Below are 26,214 nucleotides of genomic sequence, written 5' to 3'. Positions count from 1 at the left end.
GCTCAGGGCTCTGATGTGGATGGTGTGGGGCTGGTGAAATAGGTTGTATTAAAAAAAAAAAGAAGACTGATGCTTGCATGACTGCTGCATTCTTGTCCTGCTCTTGCCTTGAAGCTGAAGCTGACTGTCCTCATGTCCTCACCCCCGCTGAGCTGGCTGCGGGGGATGCGTTGCTGCTTACTCTTTGTTTAAGGAAGGCTCTTGAAGCAGAATTGTGCCTGAAATACTGCCAAGTGTTTGCTCCATGGAGAAGGGGTCTTGTTGGCTGCTGCTGATGGTGGCTTAGAAAGGAGTCAGCTGGGCAGGGTCGCGATGGAGGAAAGTCTGCCCTTTGGTGTAGGAGCAGAGCTCCAGTCCACCTGCAGATTTACTGAGAAGGGCTGCACGGATTACCAGGTGTTGGCAGATAAATGTCCTTACGTCCTGTCAGCCTTGGGGTTGCTTCTGAGAGCTGTTCTTTCTTCTGAGGGTGTCTGACTCACAAAATCTCCTCTGGCTTTACCTGGCCTCACCTGAGCACCTTTGCTGCAGAATTGAGGGACACCCTAAAAGTCGCCGCTGTTGTTTCTGAGGCTTTTTGTTACGGGAATTCCCACAATTTCAGTTATCTGAAAGAGATAACTCTAAAAAAGAGATTTTAAGAACTTCATAAGGTACTTAATCATAGAACAAAGCTGTGATCAGAGGCTGTCAGACCCTGCAGCAATACAAATAGCAGCAAGGTCATCTTCGGGACTGTATTTGTCAAAGATCCCAAATCGAGGCATTTCTATTCCCTCTGTCTTTTCTTTTCCAGCTAGGCATTTCTTTTTCTCCTGCAAAGCGTCTGCTGTGTCTTGTTGTTTGTGAAAACTCACTAGGTAGCAGGGAAGTTTATTTTTATAAAATTACCTGGTTCCGTTGGAGGAAAAGTATAAAGCGAATGGCCTCATTTGTTTTATTCTGTCTAGGAACAACTTCCTAACAGCTGTGTTAGACAGAGCCAGCTCTTTCTTCTGCTGCTGTTAGAGGAGCGGGCAGGGAGCGAGAGGACACCCCGTTTCCAGGCACTGGGACCCCCCTGTGAACACAGCCTCATGCCTTACAGCTACTAGGGTACAAATAAGATTCAGGCAGGATTTCATGGCTTGATAAAAAGTTATGGAAAATCAGGGGGAAGCAGCAAGGTGCCAGGCTGGCACCAGGCAAATCCTGTCTTGTCTCAGCCTGAAGAGCCCCGGAGCTGGACAGGAGGTGGAGTGGGATGCACGGAGCTGGCTGGAGTTGAATGGTGCTCTGGGCCTAAGGAAATGTGGGGGAATCCTCCCAGTGATGCCAAAGAAAATGGCAAATGATGCTGAGTTAGGCTTTATCCCACTCCTCAAATCCACTGTTTGCTGGGAGGAGTTTTATCAGTGGTGGCTGGGCAGAAAATCTCATCTGCACAGGTGCCTGTAAGCCTGTCCTGGTTGGGTTGGAGGGACCTTCCCTTACTCAGGGTCATGCTGTGGCATGGCCAGAGCTACCTTCCCCTCCCTGGGGACGCAAACCAAAGAAGGGTGCGGGTGTGAACACCACTGGAGTTGGCTTCAGCAGTCATTCACTTTGAAAAAAAGCTGAGGAAAAGCCAAACAGACATTAATAAAGCCTTCAAACAGCCTTCTGCTGGTGCCCCAGTGGTGTCTTGATCTCGTTCCCAATCTTTTGGGTGAAAGAGCTCTTTTAAGTTAATTTGCATTGCGAAGCATCGCTAATGCTCTGGTGGAGGAAGCCTCGCGCGGCCGTGCACAAGGCAAGCCAAAAAAACAAAGGCATGTATTTCAGATTTGAGGTAGGAATTATATACACTTAGAGTCATGAACTCTGGGTAATAATTGAAAGGTCAGATTGATGAGAGCAGCCTCCGAGATACGATTTCTATGACAGCTTGATGGATGCCCCACTATCAAGGTGTGCTTTTAATCATAATCTCATTACTCCACTTCTTATGGTTCGACTCACCTAAACTCATGGGAGGAATCAGGGGCCACCTCTAAAATGTGAATCGGCTTTTATTTGGAGGAAGAACAGTTGAGGGGCTGGGAGAACAAAAAGGAAAGGAAGGAGCCAAAAAAAAAAAAAAAGACCTTCATGGCTGAGGATGGGTCAGGAGTGGGCATGAGAGGAACACCTCAGTGCTGCAGAGCAGCTCCGACTAACTCTCCACTGCCTGGAAATTGGACCAGTAGAGATGATCTGAGTCAAAGAAGGAGACTTGAACCTCTCCCAGCATGAGAATGGATCGTCCCCATGAGCCTTGCTGCATTGCTGCCCCTCAGGGTCTGGACACGGGGCCTCCCAAGTGTGTTGCAGCTCTCTCAGGCACTAGAGGAGCGTCTTTTTGGGGAGAGAACCAGTGCTAGCAGTTGAAATGCTCAGATTTATCCATCCCAAATCCACGCTGAAGCTTCCCGCTGATGGCCAACTGCAAAATGCTTATGCACAGATAGAGAGCACCAGCTTCTAGCCCGGGATTGCTGAACCTTGGAGTAGGCCAAAGCCTTTCTCTTGAGATCGTGGTGCACGGGAGCTGAGAAGATGGAGGCCCTGGAGACCCACCTCATCCGCTGGGCCCAACCGTGGCGTGGCTGTGCAGAAACTGCACCGTGGGCCTCATCGATGGTGATGGGCACGGCTCCTACCCCAGACCATCGGCAACACCATGCCTGGAGGGATGGGTGGCCTGGCAGTGGCTCCCAGAAACCATCCTCGTGGGCTCCTCCACGAGCTCGGTGCCTAGGCCGGAGGATGCCGGGGTGGCACCGCGCGGCCGGTCCTGCAATTCATCCTCGCCTCCCTTGAACCTCCTGGAAGAGTTAGTATGGAAATTTCAACCTATTTTTAAGGGTTATTTTCACTCAAGTGAAATCTATCAAAGAAGGAGGGTTATTTTTACAGCGCGCAGCAACTGCCGGTTGCCATGGCAGCGGGCCGGGCGAAATGCAATAAAGCATCCCTCTGTTATCGTAAACACAAAGGGAACCACTGGCACCGAAAAGAAAGGCGATTGTCACGGGGGAGGAAGGCAACACCGTGGTGTGCTCACCAAGACCCAACCCCGTTACATTCAGGGAGATTTTGTGGGGTCCCCTGTGCCCATGTGGAGTCTGGGGGACCAAGAGGAGCGAGCCCCTCTGAGCTCCCCTCTGTGAGTGTTGAGGGCACTGACCTGAGTGCCCTCAGCCTGAGCTGAACTTTTTCCCTCCTCATTTGCAAAAACTTGGAAGAAGTTCTGAAAACGTGTCACCTAAAGCAAGGGGCAGGGCGGGGGGAACCTCTGTGGTTTTTTTGGCCTGACTTCCAGGACAAGGAGCAGCCACAGCTGGCTGTGGAGGTTTCTTCTAAATGGGGGCAGAGCAATGGGTGATTTTGCAGGTGATGAGAGGGTTTCTCTTCTCCAGCTCTTCCAAACATGTGTCTGTCTGTAAATGTAGGTGCCCTGTTTGATGGAAGCAGCTGCACACGTGTGTGACCGAACTCCCCCTGCTGCTGTCAGGCCAAGGAGAACCTCGGTAAGCATGGACAAGAGCAGCTCCCAGAGCAGTGGAGGACCCCAGGTGGGATCTCCCTCTTCACTTGTGCCTGTCCCTGTGAGTCCTTGGGTCTTCCAGCAGCATCAGGGGACACCACCAGAAACTGCACCAGCTCCTTGAGGTATGTGTTTTGTCCCCGAAGTCTGTCCTGATGCGCCTTTACTGCTTCTCTTGTGGCTCTGTGGAGACCTCGCAGCTGCCCCTTGCCATTCCTCCCTCCCAAGACTCAAGTTGTCCTCAGGTGGCATATCTTGGGTGCTCAAGGGCTGGCTGGGCAGGAGGAACCCCGACGTAATTGTTACCTTGTGTTGAAGCTCTCCTGAATAACTATGTGGGTATTTTCAGCTTCAACTCCGGCTGAGGCAACCACCAGTAATGTGAAGGGAGAGCAAACAGGCATGGGACTTGGCTTCCTCACCATAAACTGGGTACTAAAAACCAGACCATCCAAAATACCTCGCCACTTGGCTCACTCCAGAGAAGTCACTCAGCTCCGGGGGTTGTCACTTAGCTCTGTCGTTGGATGAAGCCAGTGGCCCAGCCCCAGGTCACTCCCACCCCAATAAAAATAAACGCTCAAGGGCGTATGTGGGAACTGCGTGCCCCATCACCACTGAATGCGGGGGGTGGGTGTAGGAAATGGTCAGTCTCTTGCACCAACCAGAAGTTCCTCTCCTATCTTCTAGCAGAGACATCTCTCGGCACTGGCTGATCCAAGACCCCGCTGTAGCGTTTGCAGGGCAATGGTTTTTGGAGACTTGTGGCCTGCTTTTTCAGCATCTCATAAACAGGGAAAAGAAACGAAGGCAAGAATTGCTGTGTGGCAGCGTGTGTATAAATAGATCCCTGGGAGGGTGAGGCCAGCAGGAGGGAAGGGATCAAGACGATTTCTGTTGCCAAAGGAGCAGCCGTGAAGCTGCTTGCCTTTGTGGCTGAACCCTGGGGTGGTAGGTCGATGCTCCTCGTGCCCAGTGCTCACTTATCTGGGCTAAGAAAACCTTCTTGCCACGGGAAGGGGGTTGCTCCATGTTTTAAGAAGGTTAATGGCTTTTTTTTTGTTGGATAGTAAGGAAAAAATTATGATAGTGCTCAGGTGGAGATGTATCTCATCTAAAAGGGTTTCTAATGATTGGGCTTTATATTGAATTATTAGAGAGTCAATAACCAGCACGTGTGGTGATCTGGGGGTCCTCTAGCAAGGATCTGGACTAGGGACACAGCCACTGGGTTTGCTAGGACCACCCTTAGGGGTGTGGGACCCAGTGCCCTAGAGTCCAGGGGCATGCGTGTCCCATCCCATGGGGTGTCCTCCCTGCCTTGCCACCACCCCTCTGCAGAGGTGGCTGCCATCACCTTGCCGTGATGGCTCTGCTCTCAGGTCCCCACCTTTGTTTCCTTTGGTGCCCCCCAGCGTGGTGACAGCCACTTCTTCCCACCTTATGGTGACCTCCACCATGAAACATGACCTTGACCACGCGCGATCAAGCCGCAGGTCCCTAGGAGGCACTGAGCCAAACTCTTGCTATAGGGGAGCGTTTTCACCAGGGTCTTCTCCAAAGCGAAGCCAAGGAGCTCCTCTCTGGGGGGCTCGGGTCTGAGCCCTCGTGCTGACAGCGTGCCACAGCGTTCTGGCAGAGCGCTGGATGATCTCTTCGAGATTAAACTCAATTCACAACTCCTTAACCTAAGGTTCCCGTTCATAAGCGTTTCATTATTGAGGGGTGAGTACCTGGCAGCTTCATTCTTTAATAGCATATATAGCATGTTACACTTTACAATGCATTAGCAATAAATGCTTAATGGAAGAGGCTATATCAAGCTGTTAGATAGAAAGCCTATTATAAAACGTGGGCTCCTGCTCAAACAATGCGTGCGTCTGTTTAACACCTGATGTTAACTCAGAAAGTGTGTTAGAAAGCACTGCTCCTTGGCACAGAGAAAATAGGAAGCACTTTATGTATTAAAGTGTCACCAAAATTTCCTCGCTTGTTTAAAACAATCTGGAGAAAACGTTGTCTTAAAAGGTAGCTGCCTGAGATGGGAAGGCTGGAGTAATCCGTCAGGAGCGGGGGCTGGGGATGGCAGGTGCTGTGCAGCGAGGCTGGGTTGTGCCCGTTCAGCGCAGCGTGGGGGGGAGCCCGTTTTAAGGCCAGACTTACCAAAATGTTGTTTGGGTCTCCAGACCCCTGGATACCTTCTGTGCAGCCTCTCCTTGGGAGCGGGGCTTTCCCAGCAGGCTGGCCGTGGCTTGGTCCAGCTGAACACTGCAGCCCTCTGAAGATGCGGAGTCCTCCCCATCCTGCTGGCGCCCATCTTACCCACCGAAACCTCCGGGCCTCTGGGAGGAGATTCCCCCATTTTCGATTAACTGAGACCTCAGGTTTGTGGGTTGATCTTTAATTTTTATTTACTTTTTAAGCATTGTAGCACAAACTCAAGCTGTCATGGGTGGTGGGGTCTGGCTGCACCTGGCCCAGGCGGAGCTACGTGCCCAACTGCCCAGCCCACCACAAGAAGTCAGTGCTTCCTATTTTCAGTGTCCACCTTTGAGGCCACCAGGCTGGACCTCAGCAGCACAGAGCAGACCCAGCAGCACAGACGAGAGAGCGTGTGGTTTGTGTATTTCACCTTCATGATCTCCAAGTCCCGGTGGCCTTGCTCCATCCTGCAAACCCCACGATGATTTTGGCGTCAACAGAACCAGCCTGGGCTTCTTTGCCTTCCAAGCCAGGCGTGCTATTCCGCACCGTGACTCCAGTCCTGGCCACACTGTCTTCTTCCAGTGCTTCAGCAGTTAAATGGAAAATGGTGTTTGAGAAGATTAGAATTAAGTTATTAAAGCATCTGGACACTTTTAAGAGGATTGCTGAGCGTCGTAGTACTCAAGATTGACTTGAGAATTTGGGGTTGGATTTGCAGATGGAAGAAATTCCTCATGTACTGTATACCTGCCCCCTGTGTATATGTTAGCATACTTGGCACAGATGTCTCTTTGTTTCCGTACAGGAAACTAATTGCCTTTCTTGTTTCAGGCTGAAGTTTTCCTGTGTCATTCTGTAAATAATGAGAGGCATTTCTCAAAGTTTGCCAGGCTCCTTTGTCTCCCCTGACGGCGCTTCAGCTGCTTGCCCTGCTCGGGCAGAGCATCCCCCTTGCTGGAAAGCTGGTGCCACCTCAGCGAGGTCTGCGCTGGTGCTGAGGTTTGTCAGGGAGGCCTCCTGCATGGCAGTGGGGAGGTGAACACGGGGAGAAGGAGGTTCCATATCAGTGACAAATTTTGCCTTGGAGCTCTGTCTCCAACACCGAGAGGCTGAATTTTTGGTACGCACTCTCTCCTTGGCCATCAGACACATCTCCTGGGGTTTAAAGAACAGCAGAAGGTCAGGGCTCATGACAATCAGAAACAACGCCATGCCACGATGGGAATCCGTCTCTCTCCTCCTGGTACCAAATGATGGTTTGCTACAGAGCTGTGAGAAAACAGAAATCCTCAGAGCCTTCCCAGGCAGGGAGCTGGAACAGACACGGAATAAAACAAGGATGAGAGAGCCTGGATCTAGCCTACAGCTGTGCCCACTGCTTCCATTTGATGTGAAGGAGGAATTCAGGGCAATAATGAGAGACCAGCTGCGGTCTGGTCACTGCTGCTGGCCTCGGTGCTCTCTCCTGTCCCCTCTGTCTGTCCCCGTGCTCCGGCTGCCAACACTGGTGTGCAGGCAGGGCTGCTCACGTGGCCCCGTCCCTGCCGCAGGCAGCTCGGTGCTATTCCTGCTCACTGTTCTGTTGTCACCACCGCAGCTCCTTTCTACAGTGTAATTGGGGCTGCAGAGTAATTGAGGGGTTTGCAATCAGCACCAGCACCGAAGAGGGCTCGTGGTGAGGGAAAGGCTTGGCTTTAGCTGGGTGAAGACCGCCTGGGAGGAAGCCCTCCGGGTGGCCAGGAGATGTGGTCAGACTTGGAAATTGAAGCTGAGCCTTCACCGCCTGCCCTGGTGAGCTGGGCTGTGTCGCTGCTCCCAGGATGGCTCCCTGGGTGCACTGGGGGATGCTGAGCTGTGCCTCGGTTTCCCCTCTCAACAAGCAGGAGAAGGAGCCCGTGGGGCAGCATGGAGGCGGTGTGGGGCTCTCCTGACAGCATTTGGGGTGCGTGGCATGCTGCGCTGCGGTGCCTGTTACTGAGACCGAAGCTGGCAGGGAGGGCTGAGCGTCCTGAGCCAGCTCGAACCAGCAGCTCTGCACGGAGGATTTGGCCTGGACCTTTATTACCTGTCCCCCTCGTCACTTTTGGGTAAGAGGAGCAGGCACACAGGGGGTATCCAGCTACTTCGGGGCTGTCACATCTGCTGCAGGGGGCACAGTGCAGCGTGTGACAAGCCGCTGTCACTAGCGCAGGTCTCAGGCTGCTGCCAGGCGGGGTTTGCTGGAAAACCTCCCTGTGCAGGAGCCCCTCACCCGGAGCCTGGCTGGAGCACAGATCCTGCCCGCTGCTCAGCACCTGGCTGCTTCCTCCTCTCCTTGCTGACATGGGCAGGGGACGCGCCTTGGTGCCGCTAATTGCGGAGGGCTCGTGCTTTCGGCACCGCTGGCCGCAGGCTGCCAGCCTCCCCGAGCGCCCGGCTGGTGCAGGCATCGCATCTGATCTGTCACTGCTTGCTCTGACACAGGCCTGGCCCACGCCTGGGCAGTGATGAGCATTAATTGGGTCCCCCCTCCGCCTCGCACCGGCCGGGCAGCATCACCATGGCGAAGGCAGCGAGCGGCCGAGAGCTTTTGGATGGACACGGATCCATCAGGCATGGACCCAGAGGGCTGCAAGCGGCGGGATGAGCGCAGGGGTGCTGTCAGAAGCATCGGGCCGGCACACGTGGTTAGAGATGCTTAAATACACTCCCAGAGCTGGATGCTGCAGCCACCGCACCTGTCTGTGGTGGCTGCAAATGCTGCGGCTGGTGCCGGGGTAGCAGGCCCAGGCACGATGCTGCTGCTCTGTGCATACCAAGGCATGCCAATCTGCTTGCAGCGTCCCTTTCTCAGCTTCCCACCTCCCTGGTGGCAGCACATGATGCATTTCTTGAGCTGGTGAGGGCTGCTGCTTGCTCCAGGTCAGCCGGCTGCATGGCACCAAGAGCAGCGCGGCCCCGCGGTGGCACGGCTGTAATTGCTGGGGGCATTTTGCCTGTAGCTCCCCACTTCTGTGTTTCCATCAGTAACACCTTCATCTGGGGCATTTTACCCAATCTCTCACGCTCAGGGACTTTGACAGCTATTTTTGGCTTTGAACGTGGTCATCAAAAAGAGCATCAAGTGCACTGCTTGCTTTATCTGCCTGCGCGTTCACCGTGGGATGGCACTGGGTTAATCTCTTTTAAAAGTGCAAATCATGGAGCTTTTGGGGTCCCGGGAGTCCACCAAAACCCTGCTGATGCATCTGTTCAGTTGAAAAATGTGCTTCCACTTGCTGAACCAGTGGAAATGGTGCTGGGCTGCCTGTCCTTAGGTGCAGCTGCCAGGGCTCGGCTCACCTCTTGTGCGAGCTCCCAAGGGAGCCGGACACCAAAGAGGGTGGCTGAGGCCCCTGCCTTCATCACAGCTGCGGTGGGGTGATAGCCAGGACACCCTGGGCAGGAGGAGTTTAGTAAAGAAACCCACTTTCTGCACAGCTCGAGCTCCAGCTGGGTCTCCCTGTTTGCTAGTAATCACAGCCAGCTGTAAAACAAACCCAAGATATTGCACATAGTTGCATCAGCTGGGAAATCTAACAGCCCCGTGACCTTTCAGGGGTAGGAGGGACTCGTCTTGCTCTGGACTGCCATGGCCATGGTGCCAAGAGCATCCGGCAGCCTCCTGAAGGTCGGCGTTGCCCTTTTTTTTGCCCTGGCAGCTCCCCTGGGCAGGGAGGGAGGTCTGCAGGCAGCTGTGGGCCCACCGCTCGCGCAGAGGCTGTGGCCGCACTAAGGAGCAATTAGAAAGACTGACACGAGCTTAACGGAGCACCAGGAGGCATTTATCCAACCGCTGGAAGTCCTTAACAAGATCTAAAGGAGTTAGGGCTGATCTCAACTTCACTCGCTCAGCCCCGGCCCAAAAGACAAAAGAAAAAGCCTTGAAATTTAGGAAATTAATTGGAAGTAAAGGACAGCACTCAAGTTGTAATACAATGTGTTTTAAAAAAAGTGCTTGGTGCTGGCTTCCCAAAGGTCCTGCTCACATCAAGGGAGGCACAGGCTGGCAGAGGCAGGGATGTTGTCGTGCAGGAGCCCCCAGACCGTTCCCTTGCAGATGTCCTTTCTACCTCATTATACCTACTTCGTGTTTTCGAAGCATTTTTGACCACATTAATGATTAAAGCAAACCAGGACTCTTATTGGCAGCACAAATCACTTTTTCAAGATGACACCGGCACTTACAGTCTTATTACTGTCATTAACAAGATTATTGTAATGACTTTGCTGTGCTCCCCCATTCTAAAAGCAATCCAAATACTCCAGCTTAAAGATATCCCAGCCTGGTTCTGCCTCTCTAACCAAAAAAGAGGTCGCGCCAGCCCTTCTAGGTAACAGAATAGCATCTTTCTGTGGATGTACGTGGTGTGTTTCGGGTTATCCAGCCCGCATCCCAGGCCTGTGCTTGTATTTGGGTGTCTCCGAGGTCAGCGGTGGTCTCCTGTCCACTACAGCCTTCGCTGTCTGGGTACGGAGCCAGGGGCTGTGGCAAGCCTTGCTCCCTGGCAGGGCGACACTGGCATTGGGTGACACCTGGCCAGCACTCTGCGAGTAGCCCCAAGGAGCTGGAGGAGGTCCAGGGAACCGATCCCAGCATCTCGTGGAAGTTCCCAGCCACGGCGCCTTCCCTCCCCTTACCGAGCTTCGGGGCGCCGCCAGCCCCATCCATCTCGCAGGATGGGTTCTTGGCCGCCCCGCAACGAGATGCCGTGCGGTAAAGCAGGGAGCTGACAGGGTGTTTGTCACGGCTGGGCCCGTCCTCGCCAGCCCGGAGGTAGCTGGATGATAGGATACACAGGAGAGGACACATTGTTCCTCGTCTTGGCCGTTACGGCTTTACAAATGACTATTCCGAGTTTAGTTCCAAAATGGTGTCGTGGCTTTCGCTGCTGTCATCAATTGCCATCAACACTGCATTTAGCTGACATAATTACTTATTGTTACAATCAGTGCCCATTAGGTTAAAGCTAAATTACAGTCTCAGTCCTTGGGAACTGCCTATTACATCCATATGAATACGCAAAGTTCATCACTCATGATTAACGTTGCTACAGTGAATACAAAAGGAATTAGTGAGGACCTGTCACTTATTGTAAAGTGCTGCCAGATTACGGTATCAGAAATGATGTGTCAACTGTTAAAACTTAATAATCCATGCTGGAGCGCTGTATCTGATTATAACACCGATCAAAGGAGAGGCCTGACTGGCACCGGGAAACCCAGGCTGGGTGGCGATGGGACCGATAACCTACATGGGTCAGGAGTCCTGCGCCGCGCGTCGGAGCCGCTCGCTTGGGGTTGGGACCCTGCTGGGGCACGTGGCTGGGACGGGGACACGTGGCCGCGGTGCTCGGGCACGTGGCTGAGCCGGGAGGCTGGGAACGGCTCCGGCTAATGGTGAAATCCCTCGCTTCTTGCAGTGACAGCAACAGATCTCCCCACTCGTCATTGCCCAGGGAGGGCTCCCCGTTCACTTGGGTTTTGCTGGGCTCGTTTTAACGGGGGAAAAATGCTGCATGCGGTGGTGTGTGTATATAAATGTGTGCACGCGTGCATGAACTTAGAAGAAGTCCTACCTTTTTGTTTTGGCGTTGCTCAAGGGGACCATCTGATTTTTCTTTTCAAAAAGACTTTTGTATTGAAACTTTGTGGTTTTTTTTTTTCGCATTTGTCTTTCACATTCCCAAGGCTGAAGAAAATGCTTTGCCTGACCTCAAATGCTGTAATGCTGGTTCTTTTTGCTTTTAATATCTTTTCCTAAAAAGCTTCCTACAAGCAGACAATCGGGAGAAGGAGCGGCACCATTCTGGCTGGAGCACGTGGGCTGGAGAAGTTCGGGTACCTGCAGATCTGCACCTTGCTCCTGGTGCAAGTGGGGACTGAGCCATGGGACAGCGAGGCCCCTCCAGATACACGGCGTTTTGCTCCTCGTCCAGCGGTGTGGCTGGAGCCACGGCGCAGGGAGGTGCTGCAGGGCGGGCAGGCGCTTCTGTAGGACCACCAAAGGGTTGTGAGTCGCTCCCCAAAGCCAGCGTGGTTGTTCCTCGCAGACCTGCGTTTTCCTTTGTGGCTCCTGGCTGCAGATGTTTGCTGGTGGTCACGGCTTGATGTGCCGCTGAAAGCTGGCTGCCTCGTACTAGCACGCTTACACCCGCCCGTAACCAGCTGGGGTTTCCTGACAGCGTTTTGCCTCTCCGCCAGAGAGTATTTAAAACTCATGAGGGCCTCTGGTCGAAGGCTTCTGGAAACTTTGCATGATTTCTGGCAAGTGTTTTGCCTTCTGCTGTTGCTGTCATGATGACTGGGCTCCTGTGGACAACAGAGGCGTGCTTGTCCTTCTGACACAGGGTGGTCCTCGGTAATGGGAGCGAGTCTTGTGGCTCCGTGGTGTGCCGGAGCTGAGATTGCCCATGCGTACCCCCAGGTAGTTTAACCCGGGAGCTAGGTGAAGGGCTCGCTGCTCTGTACTCCCCAAATCCTCGCAGGATATTTTAAAAGGGAGCTGCTGCACTTGCTGCTCAGTGATTGATGTTGGGGGAAAAAGCAGCCGTCATTCCCTGCGAGCTTCTCCAGCACGGCGAGTTACCTCCTGCTCCTCTTATCTCCTCCGCGGGACTCCAGCACTGGTTTTGATCTCCTAGAGGTTCATCTCTAGTCCTTCCAGCAGCTATCTCCCTCACGTCCTCTCTTCCGAATCGGGAGGTGACACAACCACCTGCTATGACACAGTCCTAGTGCTGGTGCCCGTCACACCCATGTGCACCGAAACCATCAAGAGCTGGGCTCAGACATCCCTGCCAGGAGCTGCGCACCCATGGCAAAGCCACACAGGCCACAAACAGCACAGCTGGGAGGCTGGGTAGATAACGCCGGTGCTGCCACCGTGTTCTTGGTGCTTGGTGTATTTGAAGGCATGTTTGTGTCATACATCCCCTTCCCTCTTCTGTTATTTTTCCCAGACCTCCAGCCAGCCTCGTCTCTCTCCCCTCCAGACTTGCTCCAGTTGTGCTTCACCTCATTTGAGGAGCAGTGCCTTTTTTTTTTTACCAGTTCAAACCACGTTTGCCTGTGGCCCCGTGGGACCTGGGCTGCTCCCGTCCTGCTCACTGCTTCCCGGTCAGCCCTCGTGCTCCGCAGCTGTTGGACGGCCAAGGGAAGAAACTTGACATCTCTCTTGGACAGCGTCCTGGCTTTTGGTGAGGACCTTCGCTCTGCTCCCCGTCCTGCCTTGCGCTAGGTACACGTGTGCTGATCTGCATGGATGTGGCATCACGCCGATACTGGCCTCTGCCATGCGCTGAGGAGCCTGGTAGCAGTACCAAGGGCCTAAAAACTTGTAGTAGGACGGAAGGTTTCAGATAAGCTTGATGTAGCTCCTCCACACCTTCCTCTTTCAGCATCTCTTAGGGTTTTTTCATCTTCAGTTGCCTAACCGCGATGGCAAGAGCTGGATTCCTTTCTTTCCCACTGCAGCTCCAGCAAAGCAAATCTGACTAAACTAAAAACACTTGGTTGGGCTAAACTGCAAATGTTTTCTTAAAACATCTTTGGTGTGAACTTGCAAACAAGATTTCCCAGGTCCAGCTCTGTTCTGGTTCAGCTGCTATATTTGATCTCTGGAAAAAATATTAAAGCATTTACTTACTGCAGGCAAACAAAACCCTCTTTGGAGGACCTGAGACGCGATCTGTCATTTTCATTTCAAATCACTTGAAACATCTCTGTAATTTTAACCATAAAACGGAAAGTGCAACTGGCTAGTCACTGTTCCTTTCTAAAGCATTCAAATGAAACGTTGCATTTTTTTTCCCTCTAACTTTTCCCGTTTGTTGGCTCGTTTGGAAGTCGGCAATTCCCCGAGATGAAGTTGCGCAAAGTTGGCTGTTGCTGAATTTGCATTTTTCCCAGAAGAGAGACAGAGACAGAGGGAAAAACGTCGCCGTGCTGCATCGCCAGGCGCTGGCGTCCCCCGCGGGCCTGCCCGTCCTCACCTCCTCCACCCCCCGCTGTCCTCGGTGGCGATTCCCCCCGTCCCCGCTCGGACGCAGGATTGCAGCTCCGGCTCCTCTTCCCTGCGCATCATCAACATGTTGTTTCCAGGGTCATAAATTTGCACGGTGATGAGACACAACCAGATGTTAGGATACGTGAAGCGACTGGCGAAGCAGCCTGCCTGGCGCAGCCCCCGCCGCTGGAGTCCGCCGCCCGCTAATGAGAAGCAGCTCTCGCGCCTCGAGCTGGGCCAGGACAGACGGAGAGCATCCCCAGGAGCTGCCACCTCCACCCCCGGCCTGCTCTCGGTGCCCGGGGAGCACCTCGGGGCTCTTTGGTGGCTCTTGGCTTCTGGCAGCCATCTGGAAAGCTGCTTTGGCCCGGCGCGGGGAGGGACGCGCGAGGCCGTGGTCCTCCTTGCTAGCAAGGAAGCCGGTTACGAGGCCGTGTGGTGCTTTGTCGTGTAGCAACGCTTCGGAGACGCGGGTTTGGATGGTCTGCGTGGCTCAGCGGGTTGGGGCTTAATGGAGAGACCCACGGGGAGGTTGTAGGTCAGGATGCTGAACTGGCACCCACTGCTGGGAACCAGGGCTGGCTTGAAATACTCACTGCTGTCTGACTTCAGCCCCCGTGTCCTGAGGTGCCCGTGTCCCCTGGGTGGGCAGGAGGTGCGGGAGGTGGCACTGCCAGGGGCTGCCTGCAGGGAACATGCAGTGGTCCTCAGGACAGCCGCAGCTTTTGGCCAGCACGTGGCAGATGCCACCCCTGTCATCCAGGCCCTCATGGTGTTTTGGGGTACGTGCTAAACGTCTGGGGACGCACGCCTTGATGCCAGTCCCTGGGCACAGCCATCCTGTGAGTGCTTTCTCATCGTGGTCTCTTTCTTCCACCGCTGTCTTGGAAGTTCCTGGGCGTCCCTGCTGCCCCAGGGAGGAGGCTGAGCCCTGTGTGGGGCTGGCATGGCTCCATTGTAGCATCAGGGCAGCCCTTGCAGCACAGGGTGAGTTTAAGTCGAAAGATAATCCCATGTGGAGATCTAGCCTCAGTGCCACTTCTGTGTCCCTTTGTCCTTCCCTGGACCACGCAGGCGGTGGTGGTACCTCCTCCTACACCTCCATGCACGCTCCCATCACCTGGGGACGGGCAAGTGTGTAGGTGTGTGCACGTGGGAGAGGAGACCCATCTGAAGGGGTGTGCTGGTACCAGACCCAGGGGCTATGTCCTGGGGGACGCTCCTTGCTTGGAGGTTCAGGAACAGCCTCCAACATGGCAAAGAAGGAGACAGAGGTTGGGGAGTCCTTGGAGGGGGACAAAACACTGCAGGATCCGTGGCCGCGAGCATCCCTTTGAGCTGTGGCTCAATCCCGTAGGGATTTGGAGGACACGTTCCCCCCCCAGTGACACGAGAGGGAGGGCGATCACTTGTGGCTCTGCTCTCAGCATCCCACGCGCCCGGTGCTGAGCCCCCGCAGGGCTTCACCGCCCTCCAGGAGAGCCGCCGTCCTCCTCCTTGCTGCCAAGCCAGGAGGAGCGCGGCCATCACCTCGCCGCCCCGAGCGTGTAAAGGGAAGGAGGGGACGGGGCCTTACAGGGGGTGAGGGGACCTCGGCCTCCCCGCCGAGCCTCCGAGGCTCCGCTCCTTTGTGCGGCGCGGGTTGGAGGGAGTTTGGGTTAAAAGGGGTTAACAGCTCTCTGCTGTAACACATGATTGGTCTTTATGAGGTTGAAACTCTTGTCTGTTTGAGGCCTACAGATGATGCTAAAGAGCACAATAATGACAGCAATTCAAAGCAATCTAATTATGCAAACGGGAGGCTAAACAATTTCATCATCCTTAAATTAGATTGTCCTAATGAGATAAAGACACCAATTAATCCTGAATTAATTTCAATAGCCTATTTCAGGCAAACACTTTAATATGCAAATGTAAATGAGAAACAAAGCCTACTGTAGAATGCCAGAGTTCAGAACCTCTCTCTGCACAGCTGCAGCGGGTGTAAATAGTGTCTAATGAGTTTGCATGGAAAGACACAACCGGTTGGAAACTGGAGCCTCCGTACAGCACAGCCGGTGCCTCAGGTACGCGGCGGTGCCGAGGCGGCAGGGGGACGGCCGGGCTGGCACCGGGGAGATGCTGTGCGTGGGGCACGGGACGGGGGCCGCCGCGGGACGCGGGGCTTTGACGAGATGCTGGAGCCGAGCACCTGGCCGGTCGCCTTTCTAGGACACGGAGATGGTTTTAATTAGCTGGTGGATAATTGGTTTAAATTAGCTGGTTTGCTCTGCGCTCGCAAAGGTCCGCTCCCAGTTTTTCTCCCAGGCACTTGGTGGGGGAAAGGGAGAAGCCTGGGATGTAGGTTACAGGGAAGGCGGATGCCCTCCCTAGCGTCTCCTGCCTTGCTCCCCACCCGTAACAAAGCACCACCAACATCTCTGAGCCCTCCTGGAAGCAAGCGCCTGCCCCGAGGGCCTGATCCTGAGCTCAAACTCGTGCTTCCCCGTGAGCAGGAGCACCGGCCGTGGTGCTGTGCAGAGGGCCACGAGGGCAGCTGTGGCACTGACGGTCACGCTGGGTTATTCCTCTGGCTGTGTCCCTTCTCCAGCAGGTCCCAGGAATATGCCCTGCAGGAAGTGTTAAAAAAAAAAACAACTATTCTGTCCCAGAATGAGCACCTTTTGGATAATCTGTGCCTTTCCCCTTCCAGGGCTGCTGTTGGAGGCTAGCATGAACAGAAAGGCTTTGTGTCCTTCCAAAAAAATATAAGATGACTGTGGATGTTCGTCTCCTTAAAAATGTCCATTCTCTGTTTGAATCTCTCCAGCATCACCCCGTGGCAGCACGTGCTGCAGTTCAGGAGGCGCAGTCCCTCTTGCCCTCCCACCAGCACCATTCGCTGACCTCCACCGAGCGAACATCTCACACCTTCCCTGCGTGCTGGAGGGAATTCGCTCTTTGTTTTGGCACCGTGTGGTCATCCCACTGCAACATTTCGTGGAGCAGGGAGACGTGTGAAGTCCCATCCCAGAGTGAGGTCCTGCCTTGCTCACACCCCCTCTTGCACGGACTTCAGGACCAAGTAACGTCCCTGCGGTTTATTGTCCCCTCCTGCTTGGCTTTGGAGGGCTTTGTGAGTGGTGATTGGGAATTTCGGCACTTCTAGTGGGCAGTCTTGGGTAAGCATCGCCTGGGCAGCGTGGGATTTCATCCGTGCTGGGTAGACAGCAAGCATCCCTCCCCATTTCTGCGGCCTGAATGGGCACGGGGTTTATTGACGGATGAGTGGAGGCAGCGAAAGGGCTGACGGCCCGGAGCTCGCGGCGTGCCAGCAGACCTGGAGATCTCCTATCACACGTTTGTCCTTGGAAAAAAGACAATTGACTCAGTAAATTGCTTCATCTCTGGCACTCGGGGTACCAGCACCACCTTTTCCTCTGGAGCCTGGGAGATTTTTTCCAAAGCCTTTGGCGCTGCCTGGGCGCTGCTCTCGGTGCTGTCGGCAGCGCGAGCTCTGGCTCCGTGGGCGCTGCCGTGCCACGGATGGAGACATGGACAAGAGCTGACTGCTCCCAGAGCAGAGCAGGGCCATCCTACTGATGCCTGGCCGGTGCTTCGGGGCAGAGGCGTGCCCGGGAGCTCCTGGAGATGATGCTTAAAGAGCCAGTGGTTACCGTGCCCGGGCGTGGGGATGGGCCGGGGGACCCGGGGGGGTGCTGTTAGCAGCCGCAAGCTGCATCCAAAAGAGGATGACAGATCGCTGCCTGCGGCTGTGGTTTCCCGTTAATTAACACCAGATCTGCGCATTACCCACTCACCCCACGGGATGAGTCGGGTCTGAAGCGGGGGCGAGCAGCACCGGATCGCGCCGTTGCCAAATCACCCGGCTCGTGCAATATGGTGCGCATCTGGCCGCCCGCCAGCGGCGGGAGCACAAAGCAATGCCTGATTCAGCAAAAAGCCTGCCCGGCCCCTTTGGAGATCTCGTGAAGCAGCAGAAAGAGTTTCTCTCTCCTCGCCGTTGCTCTCAGGCTGGGACTGGGCGCCATCGCATCGAATTAAGCATCTCAGGGAGGCACGGCCACGGCCTCTTGTGGATGGGTCCAGAGTCCTCCTGACTCGGTGTTCGGGCACGGGCTTCGTTGCCTGGATCCATCTGCTGCCGAAGCCCGGCAGTCCCTGGAGGAGCTGAGCGTGCTCCTGAGCCCCAAAACAGGGATGCTCGCTCATGCCTTGGCGAAAGGGCTCCAACACTCAGCCAGGGGACTTGTAAAAACGCTACCACGGGGCCTCCTGTTAATTCTTGCGCTCCCCGCGCTCTGCTCACCCATTAAAAGGTGGTGTTTTTTTAGCTGCCGGTGCCTCTGCCTGGAGAATCCTGTTGGCTTTCCTTCCCCCTCTGAAATCACGTCTGCAGCCGGAGGTGTCCTCACCCCACTGGCGTGGGGGGAATCCGGGGTGCACGGGGAAATTAAACCGCACAGCACCGGCAGCGGGTCGGTTACTGATGAGCCGTCCAAGGCGCAGCGGAGAATCTGCATAAAATATTCCTCGTGGAGCTCGGGTAGCTGGTTCCAGCCCAGATAACAGGCTGACAGGCGCCGAGGAAGGATGCCTTTAACCTTCACAAAAGTGAGAGGACAGGAGAGAAATGAGCCAGGCAGCGGTGTCACGAAAATCACAGCCTCAGCGATTTGGATGCGTTTCACTCTGCCGCAGAGTTTTGTGCGGCGGAGGGAAAATAAACAAAATGCTGGGAGGAAGCTGGTGGGCAAGGGGCACGGTTCTGCCCCCGCTGTGGGCAGCTTTGCTCCTGGTGGGCCTGGAGAGCTGGAGATGGCATCGCTGTGGGATGCCCCGTGGTGCACAGGTGGGATTAGCAGCAGACCACGCAGCAGAGGTTGAGCTCCTTCTTCAGGTGCCGCTGCTCACTGGTGTGAGATTTCAATTTGGGGGGGCAACCATTTCTGTCACTAAAAGCATCTCTGGAGGCGCAGGAGGGTCCGTGCATTGGGCTGTGTGCTTATGGTTCAACTTGTGCCTGGTGACACCTGCCCCGCCCGCTCTGGATGCGTCCCCACCGGAGGGAGAGGTGACAATTCACCTGGTGCAAAGAGGCTGGGAGGGACCGGGAGCGTGGTGGCACATCTCAGCCCGTTCTCTGCCCCGCGAGCTGCTGTGCAGCTCCCCAGCCCAAACGCTGAATGATTTGGGGAAACAAGGCAAGATTTTCAGCCCCGGTTTTCAGTGGGGCTTCTCCTGCAGAGCCTGGACAGACGGCATCTGGGTGTCCCTGGCTGAGCAGCTTCCCACTAGCACCAGGCAGCGCTTCAGGGACATCTTCTGACACTCGGCGAGACCAAAAAAAAAGGAGAGGAGGGGACCGGCTCTTCATCTGGGATGGAAATCGAGCTGGTGAAAGGACGGATGTTTTCTCTTTTGCCTTGAGGTTAGAAAACAGCAGGAAATCCTTGCTTGAAGAAAAGGCACATGGCCACCAGTGCGACTCGTGCAGTCTCTGCCGCCTTGAAGTCAGCCTGGAAACAGAGCTCTGCGGTGGGTAGAATTTCACAGACTTGCCACGGTTGCTGGCTGCAGCCTTTCTCGTGCCTGGCTTGCAGCTAGCGCTGCATTTTTGCCGTATTTCTGCTGGCTTGGGGGGGGCGGCGTTGATGCAAAGGGTGTCACGTAGCTGGGCGAAGCAAACGCTGCCTTTTCTCAAGGATACAGCTTTCCATGGGACGATGCCTGCGTGGGGAAGGCTTGGGGAACGTACCCACGTGGGGAAGGCTCGGCTTCAGCCTCAGCTTTTATCCAGGCCCCCGGCCCCACAAAGCCTTTGCAACACGAGCGCGCCCTGCGCCAAGGACCCCACAGAACTAACTTTGCCTTTCTTGTTTATTAATAAGCATCTTTGCCGAGTAACCAAGATGTATTGAGCTGGGACTCCCCGAGTGCGAGCAGCCAGAGATAGCTTTGACTTTTCCTTTTTTTAATTTACCTTGTGGGGCTGTGGGAAATGAGCAATCCTTCTGGCTGTCAATATTGCCAGCGGCGCCGCCGCCCCGGGACCGGCGTCAGCCTCGCGCCCACCCAGAGCTGGCACGGCTGGCACGATGGGGATGGAGCCGGCGGGGCTCTTGCACCTCCCAGAAATGGCTTTTGCATCAGCTCTCCCCCCCTTCCCACCTTGCCCACGCAGATGTTGTCTTCCATTTATTCTGCCCCAGCCCTTCTCTCCCCTTCCCCTGCCTTTGATGTGGGCTCAGCTACTTTGCAGGGCCTTTTTTACACCTTGCAAAGGAAACCCCTGCTTTTGCAGCAAAGTGACACCCACAAAATGCTCCCGGGGCTGGGGGGCACCTGCTTTGCCCCCCTCCTCTCCCACCACCCATCATTTTCCCTCTCGATAGGGGCCGGGGCTCTCACAGTGGTTTTTGGGGTCACCTCACCCCAGTCAGAGGTGTTTTCTCCCATGCTTTCAGGGCGGGGGAGAAGCAACCTGGGCTTCCAGGTGATTAGGGAGGGTAGGGCATCATCTGCACCCTAATTAAGCACTAATGAAGTGATGTGATGCAGCTGAGTGCAGTGTGGCTGGGAGCAAGGAGACGCAGAGGAGATAAAAGGGGCTGGAGGGGAGCTGCTGGAGCCCTTTTGGGGGCAGAGTTGGGGACCTGAGGACAGCAGAGCCATGGGGACGCCTCTCCTGCTTGTGGTCCCAAGCTGTGAGTGGGGCACTGGGTGGGCCTGCTGTGGGGTGCTGCTTGGTTGTGGTTGCTGGGTTGTTGGGGTGCTGCTTGGTTGTGGTCCGGCTTCCCATCTCCTTCCCATCCTCTGTTCTGTGCCCAGCTGCAGGCAGCCGCCCAGGCAAGCCTTGGCGCAGCTCCCGGGCACGGCCTAGGTGGCTTTGGGAGCATCCTCTGGTGGTCCCTCTGGGAAAAGAGAGCGTGTTTTGGGGTGCTGGGCAGCTCCTTGGGGCTCTGAGGTCACCCCAGCCAGGGGGAGGCTCCCTCCTGGTGCTGTTCCTCTCCCATGCTTCCCATTTCTCCCCGGTGAGACGCTTCAGACCCAAGCCATCTGAAGCGACCTCCGAAAGCCAGCGGTAAGCACCTTCCCCGGTCATTGCGGCTCCGTTTCATCGCGGCGCTGATAGCAGTGGTGGCACTCGTAACCCCAGCACGTCCGCTTAACGTGGGTCGTTTCCCCACGTCACTCGATGCCTCCTGACAGTCGGGCCGGGCGCTCCGCGGACATCGCTTAACCCCGGCGAGCCGGAGAGGAGCCCCGGCAGCCGAGAGGGGCCGGCACGGGGCGGGCAGGGGAAGGACATTGATTTTATGACAAGGGGCAAAGCCGGTGTCAGCGCGGGGACGTTTCAATTAGCGCTGGCGGGAGGGATCCTGGGCAAGGCGGAGAAGCTGTGGCCGCTTCGCCTGTAATTTATTTTTTTTTTTTAACCACGGTGAAAAATGAACCCCAAATTAGAATCCCCTTTAACAATTAGCATAATCAAAGGAGACACGTTATAATTTCAGCAGAAAGGCTCAGTGATGGCACGGCGGCCGGGGATAATGACAGCCGGCGAGCGGTGGATGGCCGCAGCGGTGCTGCCTGCGCTCGCACAGCCCTGCTATTACCCTGCCCGCTGCCACGCACAGCACCGTCCCCTCGCAGCCTCTCCGCGGGCTGGAAATTGCCCCCGAGCTGCTGTCGGTGCCAGAAGCATCTCCCTGACTCGCTCCTGCTTTCTCTATGCCCACAGGCTGTCCCTCTGCCTGGGGACTGCAGGCTGGCCCCTGGAAAGGGAAAAGCGCCAACAAGTGAAGTCGCTCCAGCGCTGGCAAGGAGCTCGCCCTCAGGTTAGCTTATCTGAGGAACCGCACAAGCGGAGCTGCCCAAGGGTGCTGGGGGAGATGCAGAAATGTGTCCCATCTGTGCGCGCCACGGCATCAAAGCCAGAGCTCTCCGAAAGGAGGTCGGTCCGGCGCACGTTTGGGTGTGCGGGGGGTGGAGACGCGCTAAAAATGAACCGCTGCCGGAGTGACCCACTTGGTTTCAGAGCCAAAAGCTCGAGTTTTGAGGGCTTCTTTAGATCTGAGATCGCTTTGGATTACGGTTTACGTAAGACAGTGCGAACCTTGAAAGTGCTCGGCTGGAAGCAGAGCTGTCAGTTCTGCGCCAAAGGAGCGCTTTGATCAGCGGGGAAGGAAGTTTTGAGCTTTTCTCCGCTGAGGATCTCGAATTTGCTGGGGACGCTCCCTCTGAATCTGGAGCAGAGGCAGGAGAGCGGCTCCCTGTGCCTCCAGTTGCAGGGGGAAAAATGCAGGAGCTGCTGGCCTCTGCCCCTGAGCCTCCCCAAATCTGGGGGCTCCCCGCTGAGAAGCGGGGCTGAGAGCATCTTCCTTTCCCCCTGCCTGGTCGGCTCCTTTGGCAGCTGGATCGCAGGCTGGGGGGAGCGGGATGATGCTGGGGTGCCCTGTGCATGGGCACCAGGCAGTGGGGATGAGCACCGGTGTCCTGGTGTGGGATGTGGCTGGTGGCCCCGTGCACCCCTGGCACCGCTGGATTGCTTTAGGGAGGCTGGAAAGCAGAAGCAGGACTGCTGCCAGCAGGCTGACGGGTTAAATTCGTGGGCCTGCATCGTCGCTGGAAGGAGGAGGGGAAAAAAGAAGAGGTCTGCAGATGGACTAAGACCCAAATGCAGCTTTCCCAGGGGATTTGGCCGTCCTCCTGGCCCAAACCAGGCTGGGAGCGTGGCGCTGGGTGCCGGGAGCAGCTCGGGAAGGGGAGCGAGCGCCGTGTGTTTGCAGGGGGGGCCGGGAGGCTCCTGCTCGAGCAGCCTGCTCCCCGCGGAAGGCAGTTACCGGCAATTTACAGCGTGTGCAGGGAAGTCCCCGGAAGAGGCTTTAAGAGTCGTTGAGCCAACGCGCAACGATATATCAGTTAATGAAGTTTAATAGCACCGAATAAGAACTGCACTGCGGCTCTGGGATCCTCCTGCGAGCGTGGTTATGGGCTGAAAAGAGAGGCAGGGAAAGCAGTCCCTCGCTCCTGTCCATATGTTGTTCCCTCCGTGCTTCGCAACTCGGCTGCCTTTAATCGCAAGGCAGTCCCACAGAGGTGATAACGGGAGCTGGCTGGCATCTCGGCTGCTCCTGCTGCATCAGCAGGAAGAGTCTGGGGCACTTGGGGAGGGTGAGTCAGGCCTTTCCCAAATTAGCTCCAAAACGGGCTTTTTTTCAACAGGAAGGCCCGGGGTGGAGCTCGCTTCTCCTCTGCTTCGTTCCCCTGAAGGCCTTTCAGATCTGGATGAAAGGAGCTTCTCTAAAAATCATTTTTTTTCCCCGAGTGCACGTGCCCAGGGTTGTACATCTCAGCTGCCGAGCCATGGGTTCACTGATTGATATTTTTTTTTGGTGGAAATTAGAGTATTTGGTGAAAATCTAACTGGTGGAAATGGGGGTCCTGGAACATCAGTAAGCCTGGGGTTGGTGACCTAGGGGGGGAGAAGGCAAACTGCAGAGGTGTTCCTCGGATGGCAAATCCTTTTCCCAGCTGCTGTGCTGGGTCCGTACCCCAGTGCCCTGCCCATCGGGTGCCACTCGGGATGGTCAAAATTTGGCCAAAGGGCTCCTGGGGCATGGGGGGCAGCAGAGCTGTGCAGGAGGCACTGCGTGCACCCCTTCTTCTCCTGCAGCCTCCAGGGATGTCTCCTCCATCGCTTGTCGCGCTGACACATTGCACGTTTACGCTCTCACCCTTCTGCTCAGGATGGTGCTGGGCTTGTGGGTCCCAAAAGTGCCTTGGGGTGGAGCAGGAGAGAGTAAATCCTCCAGCTGGTGCCCGAACAGTGGCTTACCCTACTTGTGCAGCAACAAGCCTCCTGCTCCTGGCCACCCGAGCCTCCTGCTCTTACGGAGGTGGATCTGGTGGGCACATGGCAGCTCCTCGCGGAACACCAGGCGCCCCTGGGGCACCCTGGCTGTGGTGTGCAGAGGCTTCGCAGCCTCTCCGGTGAGTCCCTCTTTCCCCGCGGTGACGGGAAGGCCAGCGGCAGTCTTTGGGAAATCTTGACCCAGTTTTCTTGCCAGCGCCCGGAGGCAGCGCGTTTCAGGAGCGCCGCTGCGCCTCTGCCAAGCTCTGCTGGTGCTGGCAGGCGGCCGGCTCAGGGAATTTGTCTTGGGGAGGGCATCGCCTCTCCCTGCCTGGCCTCGGCTTTGGGAGGACGGAGCCCTTCTTAGGAGAAAGGCAACCCAAAATACATACCACTGTTAGGCTGTGGAAATTGGGGAGCAGCTGGTAATGTGCTGGTACGGGAAGGGGATGTGCCCATGGGCACCCTCCAAGTTTGAATATCCCGAATAAATCCTACCTGACCCCATCCCTCTCCCTTTCCGCCCCTCCATCCCATTCCCATTGCCAGCTCCCAGTAACCCAGGCCCAATAATTTGGTTGTAATAAAATGTGACTGCTGGGGCTATTTTTACGGAGCCGGCATTCATTTGCATGCCGGCTCCGTGTGGGGCCCCAGGCGATCTCTTTTCCTCTCCCTCCCCGCGCTCCCCCCACTTCCTCCACCCCGCTGGCATGGCTCTGATCAGAAGTGACAACAGCAACACAGCCGTATTTCCCGGAGATTTACCGAGTTAGATGATGAAAGCTCGGAGGAGCGGCAACAACGGGAAGGGGGACTCGGAGCGGGGAGGAGGGGGGAAGTTCCTAAACTGATCATTTTCAAATGTCAGCTCTGCTCCCAGGGGCTCTCGGAGCGAAGCCGCTGTTGGTGGAAGCACTGTGGGACTGTCGAGGTGGGGATGGAGGAGGCCAGCTCCCCGTGCACCCCACCCATGAGGGCTGCTCCGTGGGGCTTTGCCCTCCACCGGGTGCTGAGGCTGCCACCCGCATCCTCGTGCCCCTCTGCCTCCGGGCACACATCCCCCAGGCAGGATGGAGGGGAAGGGACGGGGACCGGCTCCCTGCTGGCACCTCTCCTCCCACCCCACTGGTGCCAGCGATGCCATCAGGCTGTCCCAGCACTGGTGGGGACGAGCAGGACCCTCCCGTGCCGTGGGGTGCGTGATCACCCCGTCCTCCCTGCCGTCCTCGCCCTCCCTCCCCTTTCTCTCTCTCCGTCCTCTCCGCAGCGCCGCTGTCAAGCCGCTTGATCACCTGCCAGCCCGTATTGATTTTTGCTTCCCAATCTCCAAGCTGGATGGAAGGAAAAGATTAAAAACAGTTTGTCAGTTTGAAGTTGAATAAGAATTCGGCGCCAGGGACATCTCGGGGGCTTGGGGGGAAGAAGGGGTCAAGGCCAAGGGATGGCGCTGGGGGGAGCGTAGCCCTCTTGCACCCTCCACCTTGGTGATGCTCCGTGGTGGCCGGATTTGGCACACCCACTGCACGCTGATGGGCCCCCAGGTGCCAGCAGGGTGCTGCCTTCATCCTTTTGGGCTGGGCATCCCATGGAGGGTCCCCGGTGTCCCCTTTCGGGGTGCCCTGGCTGCCTCCCGCTGCCCGCCAGCGGTGCCCAGCCCCGGTGCTTCCGTCCCCGCGTGTCCCCGCCGCCGGTGCCATTAGTATTCATGTGGTGGGGCTCCTGCTGTCCTTGTCAAGACTGAGTGGGCAGGCTAAGGAAATTTGCCCTTCAAAAAATGAGAATCATTTGAGTCAGGGAAGCTCTTCCCTCGTGCGTGTGGTTTCCTTGCCAGCCCGGGGGATGACGGATGGGTCGCAGTGATCCCTGCGCGCCGACCGTCGGGCGGCGATTCCGTGCTGGGTGCGGGCAGGAGCACGGGCAGGGCTTGCGTGCGGCCCCAGGGATGTGGTCGCAGTGATTGTGGGGTGTGTGAGTGGGGGCTGGCCTGGGGGTGCAACGCTCCGTTGTGCCATGGGATGCTCAGATGCAGCAGGGGGTCTTGCAGTTGGTTCCTGCGTGCCTCAGGTGCTGGCACAGCTGGGTTTGGGGGCAAGGGCCCCGGCTGGTCCCCGAGTGGTTCTGAGCCTCTGTCCTGTGGGTGAGGCCTTCTCCTCCTGTAAGGGAGGACAGCCATGGGCTCCCCTCCCTGCCTCTCTCATCGCTTGCTGGTACCCAGTAAGGATCTGCTGAGATAGATTTGTCTATGTAAAGAAAAATCGGGTGGCTTTACTCCCACTTATACCCAGAGGTGTATTTCCCTACCTGATGGTTACGCCATGGTAAGCTGCCGGAGTTCCTCCAAGGTCAGCAGCGCTGCGCTGGCTTGTGTCCGGAGGCGAGGACCCGCTCCTCCCAGGAACCAGAGCCGGGCACGTGGCTGGGAGGCCGAGGAGGAAAACGAGGTGGCCTCGCGTGCACAGGGCCTGCGAGGTCTGCGTTGCAGCGCCTGCCTCCGTCCTGGAGCCACGGCCATGGCGTTTTGGCCACCTGCTGGAGGACCTCCGTGTCCCGGTGGGCCGGGAGGGAGCGGCGCCTCTG

General features: G+C 56.2%; 1 long non-coding RNA gene across 1 annotated transcript in view; it reads left to right on the top strand.

Moving 5' to 3' along the window:
- Nucleotides 1-26,214, top strand: part of LOC118170577 — a 68,844-nt gene that overhangs the window by 3,825 nt on the left and 38,805 nt on the right. The window contains exon 3 of the long non-coding RNA XR_004752788.1: nt 3,453-3,672. This is a non-coding gene — a long non-coding RNA (uncharacterized LOC118170577). The remainder of the gene's footprint in view (nt 1-3,452; nt 3,673-26,214) is intronic.

Source organism: Oxyura jamaicensis, chromosome 8, assembly GCF_011077185.1.
Source record: "Oxyura jamaicensis isolate SHBP4307 breed ruddy duck chromosome 8, BPBGC_Ojam_1.0, whole genome shotgun sequence".
Classification (NCBI taxonomy): Eukaryota; Metazoa; Chordata; class Aves; order Anseriformes; family Anatidae; genus Oxyura; species Oxyura jamaicensis.
This window is presented reverse-complemented; position numbering and strand designations above follow the sequence as displayed.